Source organism: Camelus bactrianus, chromosome 3, assembly GCF_048773025.1.
Source record: "Camelus bactrianus isolate YW-2024 breed Bactrian camel chromosome 3, ASM4877302v1, whole genome shotgun sequence".
Taxonomy (NCBI): Eukaryota; Metazoa; Chordata; class Mammalia; order Artiodactyla; family Camelidae; genus Camelus; species Camelus bactrianus.
In genome coordinates, this window is record NC_133541.1 from 17,354,037 (window position 1) to 17,377,351 (window position 23,315).

General features: G+C 37.3%; 1 protein-coding gene across 1 annotated transcript in view; it reads right to left on the minus strand.

Moving 5' to 3' along the window:
• Positions 1-23,315, minus strand: part of CDH12 (cadherin 12) — an 864,393-nt gene that overhangs the window by 240,020 nt on the left and 601,058 nt on the right. The gene's annotated exons all lie outside the window — the stretch shown is intronic.

A 23,315-nucleotide genomic window follows, 5' to 3' on the forward strand; every position in this document is an offset into this window, starting at 1 on the left:
TCCCCTCACAACAAACACTCATTTTCATTCATTTATCTAAGGTTGGATGTCTGTGACGTACTAGGTCCTGTTATATAGTAGATATGAAAACAGACATGATCTTTGCCTCTCTTACATCAGAAACAGAAAATAAATATACAAATAGTCAAATAAATGAATGAGGGTAAATTGCCCAATGTTAAGAAAAACAAAACAAAACAAAACAAAATGCAAAGAGAATATCCTAGTGGCAAAACCTGTTTCAAAAACTTCAGTTAGCAGAAAGCCTGTCACAAGTGATGACTGTTGTGAGAACTAGAAAAGGAAGGGCATCTCTACGCTGTGTAAGCAGCCTGAGCAGAAGTGCCCCAGCCCGGAGAGTTGTGTGCATTTGCCCCCAGGGGCCCACTGCCCACAGCCTATGAGGTTTCCAAAGGCCTCAAATGTCAGAGACCAGAAATTATATATGATGCTTCCAAAACAAGAGAACTAAAATCAAAATGACTACATGCTTAATCGCATGCATTAAACATGCATTTATAAAACAGGACATTTGGTCAAACCTGTCAGTTGCAATTCAGTTTAATGATTACTCAGTTAGATACGATATAATAAAAGGTATAATGCATTCTTCACAAATATTCAAATTTAAACATTCAATATGGGAGCAATTCACCATGCTTGAGACAACACGTGAGATGGGGAGGGTCTAAAACTTTCACTCTAAGAGCATTCTACAAGGACACTCCGAAAAACAGAAATAAAACAGGATATATATATTTTTTCTTCCTGCCTGAAGGGATGCACCTGTTAGCTACTGACAAAAACATAAGCAGTATATATTTTATTGCATCTTTTCATTCTGGCAAAATAATGTTCATAAAAGCTAACTTAGACCTGTATTGTCCAATACGGTAATCCCTAGCCATATGTGGTTATTTAGTGGAAATCTGACAATTTGAGTTTGAGAGGTGCTCTACTTGTCAATTACATACAACATTTAAAAAAATTGGTACAAAAGTAAGAATAAAATATCTCATTAATTTCTATATTTATTACTTGGAGACATGATAATATTTTGGATACATTAGGTTAAATAAATATAAAATATTAAATTAACTTCACCTATTTCTTTTTAAATGTGTTTACCAGAAAATTAAAATTATAGATGCAGCTTGCATCTGTGGCTTGCATTGTTTCCTACTGAACAGCACTGGTTTAAACAATAGAGCTTACATCACAACTGTGATTGCCACTTAAGTAATGCATTCTTAACATTCAAAATCAAATACCTAGCACGAACTGTATCATGTTGACGTGACAATATATTTAGGATGTCAGAGGATATTTGCAACTATATTCAATAAGCCTGTGTAAGCATAATGCATTTATTTTCCTCATCTGTTTTCAACTTTATAAATTACTAACATCAACCACTGAAGTGTTTTGATTTTTTGAACTTTCCCCTTTGTCCATGTTTCTTCCCCTGCTCATGTCAATCCCACCCCAGGCATACTCAGAATAGATGGGGAGAGAAACATGAGTAGAAACGATGGCGGCAGGAAGTCTGGCTTCCCAGACCTGGTCTATTATGTATAATTAGGTTGTATTTTTGCCTTTCCATTTCACAAATTTTTTTTCTCCTCTCCTTTTTGGGGGGTTATGAAGTATAAACATTCAGATTTTAGGGCACATTGACACCTAAAGTTATTTCTTTAAATGAACATCTTTTTTAGAGATTAAAAAATCTATTAGAGATTTTTGACAGCTGGCCTTATCCATCATCACCACCATCATCAGTACAAGTTCAGCTACCCTTTCCCCTTTGAAGTTGAGGTTCTCTAATATCTGAGTTTTGTTCCCCTGTTAGAAGAGTCTTTCAGAAATTCGAATTGGTCCGTGCCATCCCCTTTTGTCACCCTAGAGTGTGTGTTTGTTATGTGAGGAGATTAGCCCATAAATGATTAAGTGCAGAAGAATGTGAATGTAACGTAGAAAGTATGTTGTTCTATAAGCTAATTCCCCAGCACGATAAAGATTCACATCGCCCCAAAACGCCCCTAAATGCAAAATATTGTGAGGAGGCTGAAGTGAAGCGGAGCCACAGAGGAGTACAGCGTGGCACCCGCGCCCGGTTTCCCTCGCCTCGTGCCCGCCTCTTGTTCTTTCCTTTCTCTGTCTCTCTGGACACACGTTCTACTCAGGCTGCTGCCTCCGCATTTCCCTCTAAGTCGCCGGATCCTGACATACATCCCTGCCATCACATTCCTTTCTCCTTTTTTCCTAAAATGCCTTTTTTTTATTTACAGGAATATATATTTCTCAGTCGTTCATTTTTGCTGATGTTTTCTTTAAGATAGGAGTGATTGCTCGGGGTGACTGCGCAGGTTTGGGGGATATGCTCATAGTCTCATTCTTTGCCGTGAAAGCTGCTGTTTTCATAGGAATTCTGCAGAAGGTAAAGCTTTTCAAGAACTCACATGCCACACTGCAGCAGAAACATCTGCAATTGAAAATGTAAAGCCTTCCGCTGCACCTGGGGATGTGACGTATAGCACGATGATGACAGTTAACAACGCTGTATTGCATATTTGGAAGTTGTGAAAAGAGACCTTAAAATCCAAGATTGTTACTATGACATTTATGAACGTTGTCCCACGATCCACCTCTGCACCACGCTAGATCCTTGCCACTCTCCCCTTCTCTCGATTTCAAGCCCTTTACTGAAAAATATAATAATGAATGGATTTGTATAATTATTTGTTCCTGTTTTCTAAGCCCAGTGAGGAGGAGCTCTGAGAGTAGCAGTGATGCCTCTTCATTCGCTCTTCTCTTCCTGGCATCTACAATAGCATTAGGGAGGTACCAAAAGCCTATTTATCAGATTTGGATGACTCTGTCACTGAATCATAGTAGCTAACTTTTACTGAAACATGCTATGTTCCGCATAGTGTAGTATGTTCTGTACCTGGATGACTGCTCTGTGAAGGAGGTGCTATAATTATACCCATTTGACAGATGAAAGGGAGGAACAGAGAAGCTAAATGACTTGAACATGGTCCACAGAGGAGTACCTAGCACGCAGGTTTGAACCGAGGCAGTCTGATGCAGGAGCCCATCCCCTTGGAGTCTGTTCTACGTCGTCCCTGTCTGAATGAATGCAAAAAGAGTTGAGAACATTGAGGGTCTCAAATCCCAGCAAGACCAAGAATATGAGCTTAAAGATCTGAATTCCAAATTCTTTTCCCAAAGAGAGGTAGGTATTTCAATATAGGGCAGCTTAAAGTTTCTTGGACTCATTTATATCTTCTGTAAAATTAGGTGATTTGAAGCTCTCAGGCTAATAGTTCCTTTGAAATCAGGAGGTTTAGGAATCCGAGCCCTGGCCCACCAGGATGCAAAAAGAAACATACAATTCTAGGCAGAGACAGAAAAAAAAAAAAAGGAAAAAGAAAGAAAGTTATAATCGACATGACAGTGTGTTAACAGAATTGGACAGGGGCTGAAACTCACACACATGCACAGCAGCCCTGCTGATCCACCCAGCGAGGCGCTAGGCAGGCCAGGTGACCCCAGGTGCAGAGGGAAGGTCAGGTGCCTTCCAGCCATGCAGTCTCTTCCCAGTTAGACTGAACCGGGGGTGCCGTGCTGCAGTCAGTCAGATGAGAGGACAGCCTGCAGGACTGAAGGGATGACTCTGAATTTGGGAGTTGCTTCCAGCCTTGGTACAGTTTAAAAAAAATCATAATAAAATAAAGAAATGAAAAGATAGGCTTTGGAACAAGACAGATTTGAGGAATAATTTCTAATGAAGTCCTAGCAGAGTTTTCTGCTAAGTATCTGTCTATTGAGTAGCACTGGAATTGTGGACTCTTTTGTCAGTGGAGCTACAGACATGATGAAATAAATGTATTTTAATTTCATCTTCCAGTGTTCATAGAAGCACTATTCACAATAGCCAGGACATGGACACAACCTAAATGTCCATCAACAGATGACTAGATAAAGAAGATGTGGTGTGTGTGTATATATATATACACAATGGAATATTATCAGCCATAAAAAAGAATGAAATGCCATTTGCAGCAACATGGATGGACTTATAGATTGTCATATTAAGTGAAGTAAAAGACAAATATCATATGATAACACTTATATGTGGAATTAAAAAAAAAAGATTCAAATTCTACTTACAAACCCAAAACAGACTCAAGCACATAGAAAACAAATTACAGTTACAAAAGGGAAAAGGGAGGAGAGGGATAAATTAGGAGTTGGGGATTAACTAAAATAGATAAACAACAAGGACCTGCTCTATAGCACAGGGAACTATATTCAACTTCTTATAATAACATACAATGGGAATGAATCTGAAAAGGAAAAAATGTATATATGTATGCATATGGATAACTGAATCGCTTTGCTGTACACCTAAAGCTAACATCATAAATCATCTACACTTCAATAAATTTTTTTTAAAAAGTCATAATAAATTAAAAAAAATGAAAAGGTAGGCTTTGGAACAAAACAGGTCTGAGGAATAATTTCTAATGAGGTCCTAGCAGGGCTTTGTGCTAGTATCTATCCATTGAGTAGCACCAGAATTGTGGGGACACACTCAACAGTGTTCTTATGTATATAGTGTCAGTGGAGCTATGTACATGATGAAATAAAATATACTTTAATCTCATCACTCAATTAGAACATGTGTACACATGCATTTCTGACCCCTTTTATTATTCTAAGATCCTACAATCCATCCCCAAACTCTGTAACACTGCAGTCCTTCAGGGAACAGAGGAACAGATACTACTTTCAGTGCAGGATGCCACTCCCAGCAGATCCCAGCCTCCGGCCACAGTTGTCAGCCGGGGAGCTTTTAAAGTGCTATATCACAACAGAAGAAATGCAAGGAGATTGAAGGACTCTGGTTCTTAAGTGAAAGAGAAACAACTCCCCCAGGCAGGAAATACAGTTGAAATGACAAGGAAAAACTATGCAGAGCCATCAACCTGGGTACCATTGCCCCAGCGTCGATGGTGCTGTTATAAGGGTGAGAACAGCAGGCTTGCTCTGAGGTGTCAGCGCCCTATGGAAACACGTGAGCTCTAAAGAAGACGTATTTGTTAGAAAGGGTATCACTGGAGACCTGTTTTCTTCCATATACTGGAGTTTGGGCATAGTGTTTAAAATTTTATATTTGTCTATTATTCCTAAACTTCTGTAGAGCCAAAGCGGCTCTCCAAAGGCTGTCCAAACGTGATGATGAGTCTCTGGAGCCAAACGTTGCTTTTAGCAGAAGGGAGATTTTTAAAAATGGTCATATATCAAAGCAGGGGTTACTTAGAGGTGAGATACCCACTGACGGCTTTTCCGTTAAGCGTGTCTTCAATGGTGAGAGACACCCAAAGGCTGTTGTTTCTGTAGTTACCTTTATTTAATTTTGGGTGTGTTTGCTTTTAAGAATAGTCCCTAATAGGCGTCTGCTTCATATAAATTACACTGAAAGGGGCTGTCCTTGTTAGAAGAGTTCTTATTAGGTTGACAGATACGTTAATTAAAAATAGTTCTCTATTATGGGTAACATTCTAAGGCTACCTTTATATTAGGTAACTCTTTAATAGTGACTATGCCTGTGGCCTCTGAAGTAATTTTTCGAGGGTACTTCTTATATAGCTTATATATACTAGTAGTTTTTGGAATGCCTTGGGGATGAACAGACAGCCTTACCACATGTCTCTTGGTCCCAGTAAGCCCACGCTCGAAAGAAATTTTATTCTCTCTCTCTGGTACAGGGAAACCTTAACCCCAACTCTTCTCTTTTACAAACTTGACACTGAGAAGGAGAGATGTAGAGATGGTAAGTCAAATCTGTTGTTTCTTAGGAGTGAAACAAACAAGACTGAAGGTGATATTTACTCTTCTATGATCTTGATTTATGGAGTTCATTGATCCTTGCTCTCTGACTTATCCAGACCCTTTACTCTTTACTGTATATGTACATGTGTGGGTGTCTATATATATATATATATATATATATATATATATATATATATATATATACACGTATATATACTCTCTATATAAGATAATACTGGTATCTCCAAAAAGCTAAGAATAAGTATTGTCGGGAAAAAAAACTCAACTTGGTTTATCTTTCCAGTATGGATGACAAGGGACACAATCTCTGTCTCTCTATAAGAGAGATTTGAGTACACATTTACTTTAATGGTGTGATTTTAACTACATCATTGTTTGAACACCCTTGATGTGACATTCTGAAAAAGGAAGAACTCTTTGGTCTTCCTCTGAAAAATCCGTAATAACAGCCTAATCAAGAGAAAAGTGTTAGACAAATCCCAGTTGAGTGATATACAATAAAATGCCTAACTAGGACTCCTCAAAACTTCGAATGTCATCAAAAACAAGACAAAATCTGAAAAGTTGTTATAGCCAAGAGATGCCTAAGGAAACATGACAGCTAAATGTAATAGATGGGGTTCTGGACCAAGAAAAAGGACTTAGGTAAGAGCTAAGGAAATCTGAACAAAGTATGGACTTCCATTAATAATAATGTATCAATATTGATTATTTAACTGTAAAAAAATGTATCATGGTAATGAAGATCTAATCTTAGAGGTAAGTGGGTATTGGATATGTCTGAATTCTCTGCCCTGTTGTTTCAATTTTTCTGTAAATTTAAATGTGTTCAAACAATTAAGTTTATTTTTAAAAAAGAAGAGGACAGCATGGGATTCAGTAATGAGGATATTTAACAGGAAGAAAGGCAAAGGAAATTTCCAGCAAAATAGCAGAGAAGAATTTTAGGACGAGAACTCTATATAGGTTCAGGGAGCACCATCCAGATTGGGGAGCAGAAAGAATTCCAAGAGGTGTAACACCAAGGAGGAGAAATTTATGGATTAAAACCAATGAATTACATGATGTTTTTAAATGACAGAGAAGAAATTCACACTTCACTGGAAAGTGTGTTGATAAAATAATGATTATTACATAAGAAAAAGAGGCAATTATTCATTCATTGAAAACAAACACAAAAATTACCAGCCAGAAATGAAACTGAATCATATCATTACATGATTCTATTCAAGGATAAGACTACAATTTTTGAGGTATTATGAGTTTACCTATTTACAACATAAAACAACACCTGGACGCAAATATTTACTTAGAAATTTTTGTTTAACAAGCTTGAGTGGAAAACCAATTTTTAAGATACTGAAACCATTTTATAAATTAAGAAATTGTGATCACAGGGAACTATATTCAATTTCTTGTAATAACAAACAATGGAAAAGAATCTGAAAAGAAAACATACAGATGCATGTATATGTATAACTGAATCAATGTGCTGTGTACCTGAAGCTAACATTGTAAATTAACTACATTTCAATAAAAAATTTAATAAAAGAAATTACAATTAAAATAAGTGAGATTTTTAAAAATATTTTCTAATAAACATGGCTGAGATCTCATTATCTAGAGTCTTGGCTAATGGCTAAAAAATGGTACAACCTACTTCCTATCAGACACAGGAGAAATTTACATGAAGTGATGGGACAAGATGGAGAGAAAAATTACTTATTTAGAGTTCTATTCAGAGACTGCTTTGTAAATGACGGAAATCTTCAGTATTAGGAATAATTCAAAGGCTGAAAATCAAAGAATCTCCATTTTGATTACCACTTTCACAATTCCTGGAAGAAGGATATCTTATGCTGGAAAATAGTTTGGATTTTTATATTGCATTCAAATTCTGTGTCAACAAAAAAAGAGAAAATGGTCTAGCTGTGATAGGTTGAAAAAACTTACAGGAAGACAGCCACTAGGGACTGATGGAGAGCTGCTTAGAAAATCAGCTTAGAGTAAGACTGGATTAAACCCCAGTTCTAGCAAAACCGCCAAGATTGTCTGAATGATGTTTAACTTCATCACACCCCTGAGTAGTCTTCCTGAACTCTCAATCTTATGAAGCTAATCAGTACTGAAGGGAAAAAATAAATTATAATGGGTACATTCTGAGAGCAAAACTAAATAGTAGGGTGTGATACTTCTGGAATAACACAGTGAGGAGTTCAGTATATACTCTTCATAGCAAAATAGCCATTTTAGTGAGAAAATTATTTAAAAGCAATCATTTGAAGTTACTGGAAGTTGTCTTAAACATATACGGCGAATGGAGAAACAGTCTTTCGAGGAAGTCTACTAAATCTTCGTAAGAACAGAAAGAGTTGGTGACACTGAGCCACGACGGGCTTTTAAATGCATGTGTCCCAGCTCTGTGTCACCGATGCCCTCTGCTTTGGGCAGGCACAGCCGGGAAGTTGAGGCTCCCACTTCACCCAGCTCCTAGTCTCAAGCTTGGGTTTTACCCTGGGAGGAAAAGGTCAGCTGCGGTGTTTCACATCCCTCCTACCGAGTCCTGTGATTCAGAAACGTTATTTCTGGCAGGTGTGGCAGAGAGGATGAGACTTCCTTTCTCACCAGCTTCCTCTCACAGAGTGAAAGCTCTACTCCAGACACACCAGGTTGAGAATACGGGGGCCCAATTATCCCACCCTAGCTCACTTGTAAGGCAAAGTTTCCACATTCGTAGGGGCAAACTGAGAAGACCAGGGGCGGCTACCTCCCACCAACACCGCCGCCACCGGTGGCTGCTCACAGCGCGAGGAAGGCGCTGCAGGAGAAGAGGGTCCCAGCTCGTGGCTCTGTTGCAGTGCAGCACGTGTTCTTCCCAGGGGGAAAGGAAGGCCGAAAGGACAAAGAGCTCCTCGGCTTTGTCTGAGAGGACGTACTTTATTTCAAATAGAACATGAACTCTTTGTCCAAGAATGCTGTTGAAAATAATGGCGATCTTGGTGGAGAGCATTAAGGAATTTGGTAAATCTATGGTACAAGCAAAATGGTAGGGCGGCCAGGAAGAGGACGACCAAGAAGAACCCTTTGGAATCAGCCAGCTCCGGGGATTGTGCACGTACGCTAAGCTCTACTCACTCACTAGCGATGACTGCAGATGACGAAGCAGGTGTGAAAGTCCTCCCCAGGCTGCACCCAGACCCATCAACACGGGCGGGGGAGGGCGGGGCTCCACTGACACAGGAGCCTGAGCACAGCTTCATGCCAAACACCACTGAGCCATAAGCTACTCTGACCCAGGAACAACTCCTAGGAAGCCAGGCTTAAACATTATACTCATGCCTTGCAGTCTTGGAGAATGTGTGTATCCCCAGTTCTGTGCCTTCTCAGAGGTAATTAGAGATGGAACCTTTCAGGTACCAGTTCCCGACTAAACATGGAGCCAAAAAAATGCAAATTCCCTACTCAGTAATCTCAGCCTACAAGTCACATCACACAGGTACCCAATGGCAGAGGGTAAAAATCCGGCCAGCTAAGGGGAAGAAGCACAGCCACTCACCAGTGCACGACCAAAGCCGTACGCAGACGGGTTAAAAGATCCACAAGAGAAAACAAACATGAACAGGGCCATCAGGGGCCGCACATTGTGGCAGTAATTCCCATTTCCAAATAAGTTCACCCAATTCACCAAACAAATAAACGACAGAGCAAACAACAGCAGGAACAACCTCCCGGGAGGGGACTGAAGGGTCAATAACCACTTCTGTTACAACATCTCATTTATAAAGCCCAGTTTTCAACAGTTACAAGACATGCAGAGAAACAGGAAAGTAGGCCCATATGCTGAGAAAAAAGCAATCAGAGAAATTAGCCTTTGAAGGGGCCTAGATGGTGGATTTAGAAGACAAAGGCTTCAAAGCAGCTATTATAAACATGGGCTCCTGAGCTAACAGGTCTCAGACTGCAATGACATGACCTCGAACCCAATTTACAGGATCCATCTTTGGCTATTTTGTACAACAACCACGGAATGCTATTTGGACTGAAAAGGAATAAAGTGTTCATACATGCTACAACATGGATGAACATTGAAAACAGCGTGCTTAAAGAAAGAAGCTAGCCATAGAAGACCATGTATTGTACAGATTTCACTTATATGAAATGTCCAGACTAGGGAAATACGTAAAGACGTGGGTAGACTAGTGGTTGCCGAAATCTGGTGGTTGGGGTGGAGGGTGAGGAATGATTGCTAATGGGTCTGGATTTCTTCTAGGGAAGACAAAAATAAGCTAAAATTAGATTGTGCTGATGATTACATAACCATTTGAGTATACCAATAAAACACTGATGAGCATAGTTAAAATGGGTGGATTATGTGGTATGTATCACAATAAAGCTGTTACCCACCCCTCAAGATGACCAAATGGTAGACTCACACTCAAGACTTCAGACAGCAATTAGAGCACCTGAAATTGTCTTTGTTTCTTGAAATAAAATGAATCAAGTAGGGTCCCAATATGTGTGCTAATCGATTTTTATATGATATGATAATATACAATAATGGTCAGGATCTACCTCACTACTCACCTCTGGTCATGTCTGAGGGTCTGCCCACTGATTTCCTACGGCTAGTGCCTAAGGGTTTCACCATGACCATCCAGGCATCATGTACATCTTTTTAAATTTTTGCAGAAATCATCTGTGCTGGAGAAAGTCCTGCATGTGCTTCATCTATGTGTATCTTGATTCAGTGAGAATCAATAGGCATGCTGTTAATGGATGATGTCCTTTCAACACACAAGGGCAGCATATTCTTTCAAATACTACTGGAGGTATTGAACTTGGGTAAAAGAGGGGTCTGAATCTACGCCCTGACTTTGCTAGACTAAGCCTCAAAAGCACTTTTCCAGGTGCCCCACAGGAATCTGATGCGCTGTGAGCAAAAGAGCCTTTGAGTTGCAAAAATAGATATCACGCTACTCTTTATGAAGAGCCACAAAGATTTAAATAATAGCAATGCTTAATGGAGTAAAGAGTGTTACCAGAATCCCAGAGAGACTCAATCTAGGAAGAAAACGAGGCTGAGATTAGCACAATCCATATTTCTGAGAGGATTGACATAAGGAAGAAAGTAATGACTACCAGACCATTGTTGACAGTGAGGGGACATCAGGGTTATAAGGGTAGGTGAGCTTGGGCAGGGGAGGAAAAGAGGGAAGGAGATTTTGGAGAATGGTTTTAATTTGGAGGGTGCTGATGGGCATAAAAGCCATCAGGATGGTCCAGCTACATATCAGCATGGATTTCAAGACACAAATAATTGAGGCTACGAAGCTGTCAGTTGGATTTCTAAAACTCAAGAAAGTTTTTGTCTTTCTTAAATTAAAAAAAAAACCAAAACTTGTATTCACTGACCAGTTTTGTTTTTTAAATGATTTTCTGATTTCTAAACCTTAAATGAAATACTAGAGAAGTTTTTTCTTATAAATTATTTGAGGGATAATGAGAAAGTTGCTTAGGACCATGAATCGAGATTGGATTTTAATTTTTCAAATAGAAAAACAATGGGGGTGTGGAGGAAAAGGAAGAAGAACAAAAGAGGAGAAGAAAACCAGTAAGCAGCAACCTTCTCTTATTCCATAGTTCCAGACCATCCTGAGAATACAACACAAGGCTTGCAAGACTTTTTTTTCTCCTTAGAATTATCTCCAATCCTTCTCTAACTCCTGATGTATCTCGTTACAAAGCTTCAAATACTAGTCTTCAAAATTGTTATATAACTCTCTACAAAGTCTTATCCATGTTGCTATGGCTTCTTTATCTACTATATGCCACACTATTATATTTTTTATTTATAAAACACACTCTACTTTAAATATACATGTATACATTTAAATTATAAAAAATTTTATTACACTGTTGATTTATGAAAATATCCCTATATGTCATGGCCCTCCTGAATTTCATATGCCACAGGTCATGAATGATTTTTCTTCTTCTGGGACCTACTTTATAATTTCACTTATTGAAATATATTTTATTTATAACTCAATTATTTAGCCAGTTGAAAGATAAGTATTATTTACCCAGGTACCAGCTGTGTCATATGAAATTTATTCTTGATCTCTTTTGCAATAGTGTTTTATTACAGAGTATTATTTCCAAATTATATCATTCACTGTGTTACAATAAAAAATTACTGGTATTTAATTATGAAAATCAGATATGCCCTCTGTACAACAGTTTGAAAATATGGCATAAAAATAAAATAAAAATTACTCATATTGACACCTGGATTTTTTTGCACATTTCTTCAGCATACAAATATTTATTCCAGTGAGGCCTGGAAAGAAACACATATATGAAAAAAACACTTGTGCAGCTTCTTTTTAATCTCATAAATCAAAGGAAGTAGTAAACTATTAATTCCAAAAAATTCCATACAAACGATGTAATTCTATAAATTATAGATGAGGAAACTAGGGTCCATGTATCAGACAGGTTTCTATTAATGGTATAATTTAGGGACTGGCAGATATTTTCTTTAAAGGACCAGATAAGAATTATTTTAGGCTTTATGGGTCTTAAGGTCTCAGTCATAAGTTCTCAACAATGCCATTGTAGCCCAAAAGAAGTCATCAATGACATGTCACCAGATGGGTGTGCCCAACAGGACTATATGTATATTTTTTAAAATATTTTAATTGAAGTATAGTCAGTTTACAATGTTGTATCAATTTCTGGTGTACAGTACAATACTTCAGTCATATAGGAACATATACATGTTCATTTTCATATTCTTTTTCACCATAGGTTACTACAAGATATTGAATATAGTTCCTTGTGCTATACAGTATAAACTTGTTGTTTATCTATTTTATGTATATTAGTATCTGCAAATCTAGAACTCCCAATTTATCCTTTCACACCTCCTTCCCCCCTGGTAACCATAAGTTTGTTTTCTACGTGTGTGAATCAGTTTCTGTTTTATAAATAAGTTTGTTCACCTTTTTTTTTAGATTCCTCATGTAAGTGATATCATACGACATTTATGTTTCTCTTTCTGGCTTACTTCACTTAGAATGACATTCTCCAGGGACATCCATGTTGCTGCAAATGGCATTATTTTATTATTTTTTTATGGCTGAGTAGTATTCCATTGTGTAAATATACCACAGCTTCTTTATCCAGTCATCTGTCAATGGACATTTAGGTTTTTTCCATGTCTTGGCTATTGTAAATAGTGCTGCTATGAACATTGGGGTACATGTATCTTTTTGAATTAAGGTTCCCTCTGGATATATGTCCAGGAGTGGGATTGTTGGATCATATGGTAAGTCTGTTTTTAGTTTTTTCAGGAATCTCCATACAGTTTTCCATAACGGTTCTACCAAACTACATTCCCTTCAACAATGTAGGAGGGTTCCATTTTCTTCACACCTCTCCAGCATTTATCATTCATGGACTTTTGAATGATAGCCATTTTGATTGGTGTGAGATGATACCTCATTGTAGTTTTGATTTGCATTTCCCTGATAGTTAGAAATATTGAGCATTGTTTTCATGTGCCTATTGGCCATTTGTATGTCTTCTTTGGAGAATTGCTTAAGTCTTCTGCCCATTTTTGGATTGGGGTTTTTGTTTTTTCTCATTAAGTTGTATGAGCTATTTATATATTCTAGAGATTAAGCCCTTGTCAGTCTCATCTTTTGCAAATATTTTCTCCCATTCTGTAGGTTGTCTTTTTGTTTTGCTTATGGTTTCTTTTGCTGTTTAAAAGCTTATAAGTTTAATTAGGTCCCATTTATTTTTGCTTTTATTCCTATTGCTTGGGTAGACTGCCCTAGGAGAATATTGCTGAGATTTATGTCAGATAATGTTTTGCCTATGGTTTCTTTTAAGAGGTTTACAGTGTCTTGTCTTAAATTTAAGTCTTTAAGCCATTTTGAGTTTATTTTTGTGTGTGGTGTGAGGGAGTGTTCTAACTTCATTGATTTACAAAATCAGGCCTTGAGCAGTATTTGGCCAAAAGTCCACAACTTGCTGATCCCTAAAATCTGAAAATACTTTGAATAGCACCTTTCAAGACATACAGTGGTATCTTTAAAGTCACTGATAACTGGATATGTGTCAGACTTTCCATGTCAACAAGACCATTGTGTTTGTTTAATTCACTTTCAAATACATGAAATGGTAAAAAAAAAAAAAAAAAGCTTTGGCCTGTCCAGAAGTATTAAGTAAGATGTTATGATGCCCGGAGGGCTTCCTCCATCCTTAAGCAACATTTATTCTTTGTAAGTGAGGTACAAGCTTTCAAATAATTCTCCTTGATTGTTTGGAAAGACTAGATGCTTGTCAACATGCAGCAGGAAACACACCACATCCCAGAATGAGGACTAGACAATAATCTACACTGACCTACATCATTAGAGGCTCTGAAGTCATGCCCCCAGTGTGATTTATGCTTGATCCCTACTCTCATGATTAATGAATACAGTATTTCAGCAGATGCCTGCTCTGACTTTCAGCACTTAGAGGCAGCAGATGGGTGACAGAGAAAGAAAAAAACAAAAGCCATAATTCCATGACAGCTTCTAATCTTGGATCTTGATGTATCTGGTCTCAAAGAAGCAGATCTAACAATATTTCTCTTATTTTTTTTCTCATATCATTCTTTTTCTTCTTTCACCCTGTCTAATTCTCTTAAAAGTTGTCATGCTCTTAAAGCAGGTGAAAAATACGTTAACACTGAACTTTAGGAGCTGATACAGGGAGCTTTCATTCTTACAGCTAACAATCTGAATGATGCGGGAGTCGGGTGTGGTTTTTAGCACCTATGCAGCTGCTCTTCTGCCCAGATTTTCTCAAATGACAAATAAATTGCCCTTTCTTTTCTGGTGTGAACACGGAGACGAATATTGACTTGGACAAGTACTGAGCTCTTCTTTAATTTCATAAATTGCATTGCATTCTGTCTTTACTGCCAGCAGAGTCCTTATCACTTCTTGTACAGTTAATTGTTTATTGTTTATTAAACAATTAATAAACTCCAGAAACTAGATTTCTTTACAGGTTAATGCATCTGTTAAAAAATCAGGGTAATTCTAAATTTCCAAAGTCACTGATTCTGAGTTGAAGGTTATGCATAGAAGGCAGTAGTAATAACATATTATTTCCTTTTCTCTTTTAATCATAAGGTAATATTCTCCGTGTATTTCATATAACACTATTTCGGGTTGAATGTTTATCCAAATGCAACATCAGTATATGAAATAATGGCACTATGTAAGTGAAGGAAGTCACACTTGCTTGTCAGGTTTTGGGCAATAAACATAAATTTGTCAAGCTCCTGCACTTTGCATCATTATGGTTTGGAAGAAAAATCAATAATGCATTTGTAAGGGTAACATTCATTGAAACAAGGCAAAGAAACAGTCCCTGGTGAGGTCGAACTTGAGGTGAACTCACAATGGAATACTATGAGAAAATTGAATGCAAACCTCCAGCTCTATAGACGGAGAAGCTAATCAATGAGCCCCAGAAACCCTGCAAGCAAACAGATATGGCACCTGCATTATACTGGGAAAAGCAGGCAAAATAGACATTTATCTGTTATCTTTGTCGATATATTAGCAAAACACATCTTAAAAGTGTGGCTATTAAATATTGCCAGTTTCTTTCTGGATGTTTGAATTAGATCCTATAAAAATTAGCAGCATCTTAAATGATTTTCCATCTAAGTCCAGAGAATGTTCAATTCCATATGTTACCCAGTCTTTGCAAAGTGTGTGCTTGGAAAGGGATACTGCTTCATTTGGAGGAAGAAAGGGTGAGAGGGAGCAAGAAAGGAAGGAAAGAAACTTGAAAGTTAGCTTTATTATGATCAGGGAAGGACAGTGTATCTTGGAAGTCTTTAGGACCAGCATTTATCCTACCAGGTCCAGAAATATGTGTATTTGGAACAGTGACTGACATCGCCAAATTACCCTCCAGAGTGAACATGTTGATCTGCGCCCCCAAAGTATATGAGAACCTGTAGCTCTTTATCCTCTAAAATCTTCTCTACTTCCCAAATTTTTGGCTAGTGATCTACTAACAGGTGATGAATATGTAAACTTGTTTATATTTGATTTTATAAATTAGCACAGAAGTTTCATATCTTCCATTAATTATGAGGCATTTGGTTTTTATTTATAATTAATTGTTACTGTTTTTGTCCATTTTTCAAAGGGACATGTGTTCATTTGCAATGGCAAATTACTACAACCTGGTGTCTTAACCAACAGAAATTTACTGTCTCACATTTCTGGAGCTTAGAAATCTGAAATGAAGGTGTCAGCAGTGTTGATTGCTTCTAAGGGTTAGGAGAGAGAATGTATTCTATGCCTCTTTCTTAGCTTCTGGTCACCACAGGAGCTCCTTGGTTTACAGATGACTTCTCCCTGTGGCTTCAGATCCTCTTTCCTCTGTATGTGTCTGTCTCTATGTCCACATTTCCCCCAGCTTTTTCTTTTCTTTTCTTTTCTTTTCTTTCTTTTTTCTGTAAGGACACCAGCCACGTTGGATTAAGACCCATCTAATGACTGCATGTTATCTTGATTGCTTATGTGAAGACTATTTCCAAAGAAGGTCACATTCTGAAGTGCGAAAGGACTTCAATATATCTTTTTTGAAGGGCGACACAATTCAACCCACCCCAGGACAACATATCTTTCTTTGTTTAAATTTTAGAGCTTTTATGTACTACACAGTGTTGGCCAGATGTGCTGTGGACATTATTTCCAGGCTCGCATGTGTTCTGATTAGTTTAGGAAGAATGATAGCAGTAGAAATTTCAAATTTTTGTGGTCAAATTTGTTATTCTTTTCATTAAGATTCCTGGGTGCTGTGTCTGTTTTCTGATGTTTCATTTAGTACTCTCTTTTCCTCTTAATCTTTGACTCTCTTGTAATGTATTTTAGTATACAAAATGAGGGAGACATTCAGCTACATTTTACCCAGTAGACACTTCAATTGTCCTAATATCTCTTATTAACTAATATATGTAATGATGCTGTATGATACAAAAGCTAATATTTATTGAATTTGACTATGTTCTGGGCACTCTTCAGAAAACTTTATATTACTAAACACTTACGGCTTACAAAAAACCCTCCTTCTTACCATCCATATTTTACAGATAAGAACATGGGACACAGTGAGGTTTAGCCTTCCTATTCTAAGGGCCCATGCCTCCATTGGCCATAGTTGGAAAAAAATCCAAGAGCTATTCATGCCCCCCAAAAGAATGTCCTCCCACAGTGTGCACTAAAAAATATTCTGTACCCAGTAGATAATTTTTTGTTATGTTTCTGTATCTCTTTCCTACTCTTCCAGGTCTGTCACAGGGTGACATCAATTCCATATAGTGTAAGAGGCATTACCATTGATGTTATATGTATCTGAATAGAAATAAAATTCTGAAATTAGAGGACTAAAGATATCATTGGTGAGCCTTCTGGCATCACTTAGATGATAGGAGAGGCGGCGCGGAGGGAAGGTTTCTTCTGTTTATTTCCCCTGGACTTGGTCTTGTGTGTTGTCCCCACTTCTCCGTTTTCTCCCAGCTTCTGCTCTACTGAGTCCCAGCCTGCAGCAAGCCACGCCCATATTCAGGAAGCATGTCAAAGCTAACCCCTAGGTCATGCTGCAGGACCACATTTCTACTCTTTTTGAAATAGATCACTTCAGAGGCTTAAGAATTTGAGTAAATCAATAGCACTATGCTATCCTTAATACAAAGAGCCAAAATCTTACGTGACATCTAAATGGAACAACTAACTGCTTTGGGAAAATGAAGGAAATTATACTATAAAGACCTTGATATATAACAATCATGCACAAGAAATTTATAATAATAAGCAAGAAGATGGTATGAAGCAAAGGAACAAGTTGATAATGTGAAGGGTACTGGCCTTAATTAGTGAATTATTATACACTGGGACCTGTTTTTCCTGTGGGTCCATAAGCAAATACACATGAAGATTTTTGTAACTATGTTGCCTGTGGGTAACAAACGAATGGACGTAGGCACATAGCTGTGCACCACTGAAGCAACAGAGATATAAAGCGTGGTACAGGCTTGAGATGAGACACTATAAAACAATCAGAAGTAAGGAACTAGATTTACATGTAGCTACGTTGGGTAGATCTCAAAACCACAACGCTGAGTGAAAACGCATGGAGCAGAGAAATATTTGTAACAAAAGGAATGTCTGCAACATAAAAATCATGAATAATCAACATGCCACCAATATCATTATGACATTATCTAAGGCAAAGTATGAAAAGAGGATTGGAAGGACACACATAACACACTCTCGAATAACAATTTCTACTCATATGGAGGAATGGAAGAGGGTGAGGGAAATTATATCAAGAATAAGAAGTATTGCATTGAGCAATGATTCTAGTGAGCCCTGAAGCTTATGATCAACTCCATTTTGTACACCTGGGGTCTGATAGAGAGAACAGAGTAGCCAGGAACTCATCATGTGGGTAACACAAGCCCAAAGTCCAAGACTTAGAGATGGAGTGATTTTATTGCTAGAGAAATGTCATCCTGAGTGATAATACAGATGTCCAAAGATGACAGACTCTAGAAGCCTTCTCCAATAATATGTCTTATGTCACATTAGGCTCATAATAAATTTGGAAAGGATTGGAGCATTGAGCAATGCTTTTTGAGTAACTCCTTTAAGAAAATGTTTTATACACTGTTACTATAATCATTTTAAAAGTATAACCACATCATCACTGACTTTGAAATAATTATTTTTAGGTTTTAGATTGAGTAATTTGAGCAAAGTTTATACATTTTACCAAGCAATTAACAGAATATTTTGAGTCAAATACTTGACAAAAACATCATTAAAATGTGTGGGAAAAATGCTGCCTCCTTTGCAAGGGGCTGATTTTTCATACCCCATACTACTGTTTTTGATACTTAAATTTGAAGGAGACAATCCTCAATGCATCTCTTATGTTTCTGCAAATGAGGTACTGACTGCCCTGGAGTTTTGAGTCATCTTTTCAAGGATGCAAGACAGAGAATGGGTCTTTCACTTGAGGAAAGGACAGATCTACTTACAGTTTGGGGAGATACAGTTAATATCTCCTTCCCGCCCCCCATCCCCACCGCCCACCAGAGCAACAGTGAAGTATGCTTACTGCTCATTATAAACGATGCAGGTTCCCTAAGCTTAGGGGTCTTCTCCTGTAATCCAGCTCACTGCGTGTGCAGGTGTTACTTGGTCTTCTTCACATCACCCAGTGGGATTCAAGGTCCAGGAAACAGGCACAAGAAAACTCAAACACTGTGAATAATGAAGTACTTTGTCTCTGACCCATGAGTCCCATGTATTCTACCAGCATCCATGACACTGCTTGCAATCAGTGTAAAATCTCACATAGTTCTTAACAGTAATCAAGAGACTATTGGATGTACTTTGAGCTCTGAATTTTTGAGTCTTTGCCTATATCACAAACAAGTATCTTTTATTTACTGAAGACATTAGAAGAGATTCCTCAGATAATCAAAGGTGTCCAGCCATAGATTTGTCACAGATAGTTGAAATAGTTACATAATCTGAGTACTTTAGAATGTTCCCTAAATATTACATTTCTGCCATTTTCTTGAGTGGTAGGTAATGATAAGTACTCATTGCCCTTTTCCTGTGATCTCTTTTCAGTAATACCTCCGTGGAGGTAACATTATGTTACAATGTGTGCAACCGCTTGTCAAATTATTTTCTAAGATGACATTAGTAATCTGACAAAAAAAAATACTGAATAAATGGAATTATAGAAAAGAGAGATATATCTTTTTAAAGTTATCCTTATTCTACAATAGCTGAAATACAAAAGACTGGGTAAGAGGAAGGTGGATCATGCGTAGCTGCTTCCTCATTTTTCCAGAGACTAACCCTTTAGGTTATAATCATAAATCCAGGAACATACTCTGTACTTTGTTGAATCATTCAATCTGAGTTCCACTACATATTTGGTGCTCTTGGTTACAAGTGAATTTTTCATTTGCATAATCACATTCTGCTCACTTGAATATTCCCTGTGCACTTGCACTTTTATGTAATATACTTGTTCACCATCTGTCCTCAATTTTGGTCAAGAGATGCTTCATGTTTTTCAACACTTTGCATGGTAATTGTGCCACCACAAAAGTCATTTTTGTTAATATGCGTCTCGCTCATGTATGGTCAGTAAGACCCTTTAGGCTCTTCTTGACTGAAAGATGGCCTGCCTTTGGAAGCTTTATATCCCCCTATCAGAAAAAAACAGAAAGCTCCTACCAGCCATCAAATATATTTGAAACTTCAAATGCAGACATACACATGTACACACACATACAAATACAAATACATGCACTATAATTGTTACGAAGGAACTGCTTGAAATAACTGACTTTGGTATGCAAATATACATGTAAATGCATGGATTATGTATGTTTCAATTTTAGATTTCACTTTAAAGTTATAATGAGTATAAAATAATTTAATATTACTTACATTGTTTAATTTTTTATTTCTTTAGGTCATTCCCTATACAATTATAAAATAATGTGCTAATGTATTTAAAGATCATTCAAGAGTTATTAGGTAGATGAAGACTCCCTACTATTTCTTTTTTTCTGGGAATGTGAAAAGAAAACTAAATGTACACAATAGATCAGTTTTTGTTGTTGTTGTTTTTAAAAAAGAAAAAAATAACCTTCAACTAAACTGAATGCTTCGTCTGGTTTTTCCTAAAAGATACTCTGATAAGAGAAATTTTGATATGCCTGGAGGCTTTTCCCTCAGGCAAGGTTCTAGTTTTCTATTCCAAACAGAAATAAAATATATATATATATATATAATGGTTTGTTCTTTTTAATGCATTTATGTATGTCTACACACACACACACACACACCTCAAACACTTTTCTCCATTAAACTGAACAGTTTTGACTACTCTAACAACACCCAAAAATCTATAGATTCAGTTATGTTTTCTATTTTGATGATTACATGAATTGCCAACTCAAACATAAACCAGTAAAATTACCTAAATCTTAATCTTAAATTTACTGTAAGTATTTTGTAACCTAGATTAATTGTATGGTCTATCATGGTCTTTTTTTTTTTTTTTCCCCTCAACTCCAGATTGCGTGTAAAAACTTAAGTACTAAGATCATACAGAATCTCTAAACTCAGTAAATCTGGATCAAAATATTTATCAAAATAATCAATGGTATTAGGGAAGCATATAGTTTAGCAAAGTTTTAGTGAAAATCTGTACTTGATTACCCTCTCTGTAACTTTCTGGGTGTATATAGAACTTCACATATGTTCTTTACGATTTCTCAGTAAATCTCTCTAAACATTCATTTCTGTTAAAGGAACAATTTAATAGAAATTTTCATCACTTAGTGTTGCTGTGAGAGAATATGCAGAAAGAGATTAGCACAGCTCATGGCACACAGCGAGCTTCCGATAAAGGGTAGTAGTGTTATTTTAATATTAAAATTAAATTATGTCCAAAAGAAGCAATTATCCAAATCAACATAAAATAGAATAATTTTTCATCCTCTCTGCTTTTTTTCTCTTTTCTTTATTAGAATTTCTTCTGAGACCAGGTGGGTGGTTCCCATTTTAAAAATCATTCACTGCTTTTTTCTTCCCTGTGGGCTTTCTCCCTGCGGGGAAGAGGAGGAGATCCTGGTCTAGAAGAACAAATACCCAACTAATTGCCTTGCTATTTGCTTTTCAGCACTAGCTTTCAGCAATATCTCCCCTTTGTTTAATATTTACTATATGAAGTGTTATATATGGTCTCTTAAGAGAACTTCAATAAAACCAAGAACCATATATATCAACATGCAAACACTAAGGTCTAATATAATTATTTTATTTTTGTTGCTATTTTTCTATTAAATTATATATTTGAAACATTTTAGAAACATAGCAAAAAGTAGAATCTATAAATCATCTATAAATCACTCATAATCTTACTATCCACAGTCAACAAATGCTAACATTTTAAAGTTTGTAAAATTTCTAGATTTTTAGATGTTGTCATTTTATTAAATGTAACTTCTGATGCATTTTAACCTGGTTTAACTTGGGTACCATTTCTTAGGAGAAAGTATTTTTACATAAGGTAGAATTTGATAAAAACTTATAATCTGGATTTTTATAGATGTTTACAATTAAAGAGATGATCTCTTTATGATACTATTTCTTTTTATCGCTGAGTCAACTGAGTCACCAAGAGATTGTAAGAGATACTATCCAAGTCCACACATAGAGAAACTTGTGAGAAAAAAAGAAGAAAACAAAACAAAACAGAACAAAAATGCTAGATTCACTGAATCTTGGTTTTCTTTCCACTGATTAAGCTTTGATGAGGGGGAGGAAGAAAGTGAGAAAGAGAGCTAATATATTGTTTTGGAACACAATTTGGAATAAACAGAGGCTACACTGGAATGTTAAAAATGTGTCAGCGGTTGGCTTACGGGCAGTGTGGTAGAAGGTATAATCAGACATTGGTTCTTTGGGTTGTTTGTGAACGTACAACCTCGGGGCCATTCACAGCCTACTCTTTCTCTCTTCTCTTTGGCTGGGATGTGCCGCAGGCTGATTTACAAAGACCTTATCAGTGGACTGCTCTTTCTGGCATCAGCCAATCAGAGGTGTGGGAAAAAGCACCTTCAGCTTGAGCCCAAGAGGGAAAAGCTTGGAGATTTCTTCCCCTCCAACAGGTCAGGTGGCATCTCTAGCTGCTGCCTCTCATTTTCACAAGAGAGGCAGCTTGGCTGCAGCTGGGACTGGTGACCCAGCCCCAGGACTTTAGAACTAACACATCCCCACTTGTCCATCCAGGCTACAGTAGCAGTAACTTCTCATTAGGCTTCCTTACTAAACCCAGTGGATTTCTCGGCTTTTCTCTGTACTCTTATCAATTCCCTCATTGAATTCCTTCTGTTTCAAATTCTCTGAATGTTTTTTGTTTTCCTGGTTGGAGTATAAATGATGGAGTATGTAATAAAATCCTCCTCTCAATGTTATTCCTACATGATATAAAAATTCATCGTTTTCTATGTGATCATTTCTTAGGGACATAAAAACATCTCTAGTCTTGAGAGCTTGTTTGGAGGTTCTAGCAGGGGAGCGCAGCTGCTCGTATACCCTTGACCGAGAAAGACGGTCCTCCTCTATTGGGGATGGTCGTCCTCTTTGACTGAGAGAGCAGCTTCGGGAGGGAGGGTCACACATAAAGTGGTGAGGGAGGAAGGGGATACCTGCCTAGCCAGCCCGATCAGCAGAATCAACCCTGGCGATCAATGGGGTGACAGATGTCACAGCCAGATCGCCCTCACATCCCAAACATCTTTAGTCTTTACTCAGGGCATCTACTGTCTTGCA